Raw genomic sequence first — 6,137 nt, forward strand, 5'->3', positions numbered from 1 at the left:
AGAGAGGATGGAGTGTGCAGTCTCGATGGAGTGTGCTGGGTAGGAGTGTGCTAGATGAAGATGCGAGGGTCGTGGCAGGGATGAAAGATTGGGAGGCAGGGGAGGGAAGAGTGGTTGTGGTATTGATTATGAAATCATGAATGGCACAAGTTCCAAGGCATAAAGTGTACTTTCACACGTGCCAAATTTCAAACTCCAAGAGATCTGGGTCCCATCCACACGTGTGAAAAAACGACTACATTCCACACGTGTGGGATTTAGAAGATGCCTTATTTGTATTTGCACTTATTTGTGGTATCCTGTTTTAGACCTCTTACCCTCCAGTCTCTGCTCTCTTGCCTCCCTACCTCCATACTCTGCAACATCAGCATCCTATCCAGCAGCACAGGTTCATCCTCAGCACAAGTTACTTATCAGCAGCACAGCACATCCACAGATAGATTCCAGGTCAGTAACAATGGGTTCTCCCCTTAGTCTCTGCAATCTTCTTGCCTACAATAGAAAAAATCCATCCTGCATGGAAATGCATAGACTCAAGTCAAGACAGAGAAATCACTGTAGGAATGCAGATCTTCAAGTGTGATATTTGCATGTGAGGGTAAAACTGTACTTATGGGTTCTCCCTTCAGTTTGTGCACACTTCTTGCCTTCCATAGACTCAATCCATCCTGTATGGTTATGCAAACACCTTCAAATGACTGAAGGCATATTCCAACATGCTGCCTCATGAATTTGAAGCAAAACGTGAGGAGAAGGCCTTAGGAATTTCAAACAGCTGAAATCGTGTTTTGTTGCAAAGATTGAAATATTGCTTCATCAACCCTTGTCATTCTGGTTTTGTGACTGCCATAGCTATCCATAGCTGTAATCTTCTTGCATAAACTCCATTCATACTGTATTTAGTTGTAGAGATAGAGAAATCACTGTAGGAATGCACCAGCATGTCATTTTAAAAATTTGCAACAAAATGCGATGTGGACCTGTTTGAAATTTCAAACTGCTCATATCGCATTTTATTGCAAATTTCTCTATATGCCTTCATCCACCCCTATGATTGCCTTTTCTTTGTTAAAACATGTTCTCCATGTCTGTGATCTCTTTCCAATCCTTTGTATGCAGTTTTTCAGAGTGATGGCAAGAACCAAGTCAATTGCAAGGAAAGTTGGCAAAGGGCCAAGGCTTGCAGCAACAGCAGCTGGGGCAGGTACCAAGAAATTTAGTGTGCCTCCAAAGGGAAGAGATGCACATGGCAGGAAGGGTAAGCCAATGAGCCTGCTCAAGCAAAAGGCCAAAAGATTGAATCATGGTGCAGGTGTGCTAAGGGAGATCAAGAGGCAATAGAAAGCTATAGGCTTTGCAATACCCAAGGCACCTTTTCAAAGACTGGTGAGAGAAATTTGTGACAGTTGGAATCTTGGGTTCAGGTGGAATAGAACTGCCATTATTTCCTTACAGGAAATGGCAGAGGATTACTTGGAAAAATATTTTTAAGATGCAATGCTTGTAGCAGCCCATGCTCACAGGGTGACTTTGATGGCCAAAGACTTCAACACTTTGTCCAGAGTGAGATGGAGGTATGACAAGCTTGTTCATCCTGTGAAATGGAAGGACATCAAAATGAGAGACATATTGCTAATTCCACCTACAAGGAAGTTGAAGATTGATGAGGTAAAGGTTGTTGAGGTAACGCACTCAAAGAACACCAGAGGGAAGGCTGCTTATGAGGACTCACTGAAGCAGCAAATAAAAGAAACAAAATCTGTTATAGATGTGGAGACTGGAAAGAAGGAGCTACAGATACATAGAAGGTTGAAGGAGCTGGGCCCTGATGTAGTTGTCCATATTGAGGATGAAGTTTCAGTGAATGATTTTGACTTGACAAAACAATGCTTAGCAGCATTGGCTCATAAGAATGAGTATTGCTTTGATACTATCATTCTTGCAATGCTCTAGTAAGTGTCTATTATTTTACATTTTTTGCAAATCGATCCTCCTTGTGCCTCCTTTATAACCTACCCTAATTATTTTTTGGTCCTATGCAGCATGATGAGAAGCTGGCTTCACCCCTCTGTATAGCATACACTCCATATTATTGATCCTGCCATTTCTTCTAAATTAAGAGATGCAAAGGAGACTCCCATGAGTATTTCCAGCTGGTTCAAACACTGCAGTTTTGAAGTAATTGATGTTTTGCTACTTCCATACCATAGCAGGTATGTGGGTGACTACTTCTTTTAAGATTCTTCTTTAAGATTGGGAACTCTTGTAGCCTTTGATTTCCTTATGCTTTTTTCCTTATGTAGTGACCACTGGAGTTTTGTTTCTATTGACATCCAGCAGAAGCAATGCTTTCTATTCAACTCTCTAAAAAACACACACACAGAGCTGAGATTGTAAGTGCTGTGTGTGCTTTTTGAACTTAAAACTTCATTATTTTGATATCATACTAACTAAATTATACATATTGCAGTTGTATTAGAAGGCTTTTAGATGCATTGGATCACTGTCCTCCAAATGTCTCTCTTTTGGATTCAATAGAGCCAATAATTCTAGAGGTAAAAAGTCTATTAAATGCTATGTCTTTGAACTTATAGAATAATTTTGTTTTGTGCTGATGCTAATAGTTTCTAACATATCTTTCTAACTGTACAGACACCACAACAAAATGATTCAAGTAGCTGTGGATGGAGAGTGCTGATCAATGCAAAATATCTACTTTCAAGCTACTTTGAGAAGGAACAGCCAGACCTTGTAAGGAAAAATACTTTTCATTTAGCTTGAAGATAATTCATAATGATACAAAGTGTTCTAAATTATCCTCTGCCATTGCAGATGAAAGAGGATAGCTTCAGCTCCAACTATGTACATAATTCTAGAGCTCATACAATTTGGAGGTTTTTGAGCTATGCCTCCCCCAAACCTATTGTACCAGCTACTGTGGAGCTGGGTGAGAGCTCTAAAGTACAAGAAGGTGTCATACACCTTGATGCCACAGATGAAGCACCTAATGCTGAGGACCAAAAGCCACAGGAGCAATCACATAGTGCTGAGGAGGAGCAGACACAGGAGCAAAGACCTGCTACTGATGTTGTTGAGGAGAAGGTGGAGAAGCAGCAAAGAGATGCTCCTGGGGCAGTGGAGGAGACAATGGAGCAACACCAACATACTGCACAGGACAGGATGGAGCAGCAGAGAAAAGATCCTCCAAAAAATGTAGAGCAGTCAAGCTGTACATAAATAGAAAATGGATGTCATAAATATGTTCTACATATTTAACTAAACAGTTTTGTACAAAATCTTACTTGATTGAATACAAAACCTTTGTTTATGGAGTCTGTGTTATCTCAATTTTTAAATTTTCGATGTCTTTGCATTTTATTGAGCTCTCTCTTCTTTTGAGTAACTGCAAAAAAGCAATATGAATCAGAGTGGTAAATTAAACTAATAGCAATGCTTAATGAGACTAGGATAAATCAGTTGGTGTACCTTTCTATTGTTGTAGATAAATAAAAAGTCGTTTGAGATAGAACCTTCTATCTCAAACAGAATGTCACTGCGCAATTGAGCTAGGGAGAAACATTCTCTTAATGAGATATTGACTAGCACATCACCATTCTCAACAACATCAATATCAATAAGTTTATTTTCTGCACCAAAAGACTCTTCATCTTGATCCATTGGGACTAGTTTTGTGCCTAGCATTCGACTGCGCTTGTAATAAAAAGAGAAAATAAAATTTTGTGATGTAACCATGTACTTCAGTTGCATAGAAGGTTGGACAACCTCACAAAACACTAAACTACATGTCTTCTTATCCCAACCTTTATCCAAAAAATGTGGCATGCATGCCGAATTTGTTGCTTTAACTGTGAACATTGTTTTTGAAACCTTCACTGGAAAGGTATTAAACAAGTCCACAAAAACTGCGAGAGGCATGCATAAATAAATTTTTACTATCCTAGTGGCAATATTGGGCATCAGAGCTTTCTGTACTTCTGTAAAAAGCTTCGCCCTATATGCCTGTGTAACACTAGAATGTGGGTGAGGCCAATCCACTGAATTCCATGCCGGAAGGTCTTGTTTTATTAATACACCATGTGTGTTAGCTTTGTCCAGCAACTGATAAAAATGATCAGTAAAAAATATACCCGATTGAGCTAGCTCTATTGCACATCGAACTTGGTAGTGTTGTTCTCCTATTGATCCATGTAGAACATCTATAAATCCCAGAATACAATCGATGTTTTGCCATGTCTCATACGATGAAGGATATAAATCTGAAATAAAACAACACAAGAATGTCAATAAGCTAAGAGAGAAAGCTTCATCTTAAAAATCCATACACCTCGTAAAGAAAAAAACCACAATAGAAAAATATACAATTAGGCCTGTGTTGCGGAAGATTTTTTGGATAGTCTCACAAGACGTTCTTTATGCATGTACACGTGCTGAATCAAAACTTCTTTCACGGATATCTTCCCTTTGGTGATTTTAAAATCTCGTACTCTTCCCTTCCACGATGCCAAGAAAATGTTTTTTGTCTGGGGTCTTTTTCTTTTGCTAGGTTGCATGAGCACCCATGCTCCTTTCGAAACACTAAACCTTTCCCAAGTTCCTTTCGTTTTGACTGTACTTGAATTCTCTACCAACGAAATAGAAGAAGCAGGTCAACGGGGTAAGGATGTTTGGTATAATTCTGCCTTCGTAGCATTATCATCCACAGAGCGTCTTCCACAAGAACAGCCATGGTTTTGGTTCACCATGGAGATTTTTTGAATCTGTAACAATAGCAAAGTAATGTAACTAAGATAACAATTTGAAGTTTCAAGAAAGAGAAAGTGTGCAGACAGACAGTTGACGAGAAACATCTTACTCCATGCCAAACAGGATCAAGGGAGCAGTTTTAGAAAAGAAAGGCTGTTGCACAATGAGGCAATGGTGTAGAATGGTAGACCTTTCGCACGAAAGGTGGCACAACATTTCAAAGTTCAAAGGAAGGTGGAAGCGGGAAGGCCCTTGTTAGATGAAATGTCAGTTTAGATTCTATATTCTTGTCCAAAGATCTTCTGAGAATAAAAAACCAATCTCCACATTAATGTAGCACGCTTGTACCTACATAAAGTATTGTTTCTTTTTTCTATTTTCTCTTATTTTCATGAATTTTCAACGTTATGTTGGCCCTCTATTGATTGGTTGAGAGCTTATTTTTCCAAATCGTAAAAGGCCCCAAAATGAGCTCCCTTTTTTCCTAATGAGGTTTGCCATACCAAGATCCCATCTCATCAAAAGTAACATCACGGCTGATCAAAGTCTTCCTAGTAGAGAGATTGTAACACTTATAGAGCCTTTTCGGTCTTGAGCATAGCCTATCAACACACATTTTTCAACCTTCGGATCTGATTTTCTCCTCTTCTCATCTGGTATATGCACATATGCCAAGCTGCCAAACACTTTTAAATGACTGACATCAAGCTTTCGTTGATATAATTTCTCATATGGTGTGAGCATATGAATGCTAGTAGTAGGAGTGCGATTCAGCACATACACTGCAGTTGCAAGTGCTTTTGCCCAATAATAATCAGGTAAGTTCTTTTCATTCAACATGGCTCTACTAGACGAACCAATCACCCCATTCTTATGTTCAACCAGTCCATTCTGCTATGGTGTATATGGGCATGTAAGCTCCCGTCTAATCCCAAGATAGGCCAAGAAGTCATCAAATTCATTTGATAGATATTCATCTCCATTATCTGATCTCAAGCATGTGATATATGACCCAAACTCCTTTTCAACATGTTGCTTGAAATGCTTGAAGGCAGGCAAGACCTCATCCTTATGTTTCAAAAAATACAACCATGTATACCGGCTGAAATCACTAATAAATGTGACATAATATGATGAACCTCCCATCGAAGTAGTCTAAGTTGGACCCAAACATCAGTGTGAATCAACTACAAGGGTCTATTACTTTCCTGTATATGCCTAGTAAATGGCAACCTAGATTGCTTCCCAAATCAGCATGCAGGACATACATGCTCCAAATCATTATACTTAATTTACTTTGGTAGGCCAACAACAATGCCTTTATGCTGCATATTTTTCAGCTTCTGAATATTAATATGACCAATACGTTTGTG

At 39.1% G+C, this 6,137-nt stretch overlaps 1 pseudogene; it reads right to left on the reverse strand.

Moving 5' to 3' along the window:
* Nucleotides 1–3,325: 3,325 nt before the first annotated feature.
* LOC147903359 (uncharacterized) lies at nt 3,326–4,868 on the reverse strand (annotated as a pseudogene).
* Between the last annotated feature and the right edge of the window lie 1,269 nt (nt 4,869–6,137).

This window comes from Dipteris shenzhenensis, chromosome 3, assembly GCF_047967505.1.
Source record: "Dipteris shenzhenensis isolate YYH24624 ecotype China chromosome 3, Dip_SZ_1.0, whole genome shotgun sequence".
NCBI classification, from domain to species: domain Eukaryota; kingdom Viridiplantae; phylum Streptophyta; class Polypodiopsida; order Gleicheniales; family Dipteridaceae; genus Dipteris; species Dipteris shenzhenensis.